A 931-nucleotide genomic window follows, 5' to 3' on the forward strand; every position below is an offset into this window, starting at 1 on the left:
AATGTGCCAAACGCTATTAAGAAAGAAAAATAAGAAATGTATTTTTTTTTAATTTTAAAATATATGGCCATCTTATCCGAATGAACCCTATGTTTCTCGTTCGAGATTTGCGGGTAGTTTTAGCAACATTGTATATGCAATACATGGGTCAAATATGGAATACAAATAGTACAATAATTCATTGATACCACCTATTCTATACTTTCTCTAAAAGTTTCGAAAATATACGAAACTATGCATAAGTGGAATGTAATTCATTTTTTGCACGATTTTAACTATTATATTACAGTAACAGGTATCGTGATTTTTTATTCAAACAATTGTTGTCCACAGATAATGGAGAGATCGTTAAACTGTCAAGCCATATATCGTATCCCATTATTAATGTAATTAACAAATTCAGCATTAATCGAAAGATTACGATTGAAATAAATCATACGTAACGGCGTGACGTTGTCATATAGTTATTTGTAGTGGGTAACATATAAAACTCGAAAGCCAGAATGTAACAAAAAATGCAAATAAAACTATTTGACCCGAGAGAAACATAATTTCGAAATATTCGGGAAAAAGCAGGGAAAACCTTATTAACTTTATTAACGACTGTTTTCTAGGTGTAAAAATTTCAGTTGTAGTAATTTGCTTACCGAGGATTAACGATGGAAACGACAATTCTTATAAAACGCTTCGCAATTGATTATGTATTGTGCCAGAACTTTGAATGTCGTTATGAACTGTTTACCATATAAACAGCACTCTTTATAAATAATTTTGTAATTTCATTTTCAACTTTTTTATATTCTCTTAAGCACACACATACATTATTATTCATATTGTCTCGAAATGAATATAACTTTACTCGACATAATAACGAAATAATCAATGTGATATAATACGAAAAATTTTAGTACAAAGAAATAATATAATTACG

This window comes from Odontomachus brunneus, unplaced genomic scaffold, assembly GCF_010583005.1.
Source record: "Odontomachus brunneus isolate Ranch 3 - 2012 unplaced genomic scaffold, Obru_v1 Obru_scaffold_525, whole genome shotgun sequence".
In the NCBI taxonomy this organism is placed as follows: domain Eukaryota; kingdom Metazoa; phylum Arthropoda; class Insecta; order Hymenoptera; family Formicidae; genus Odontomachus; species Odontomachus brunneus.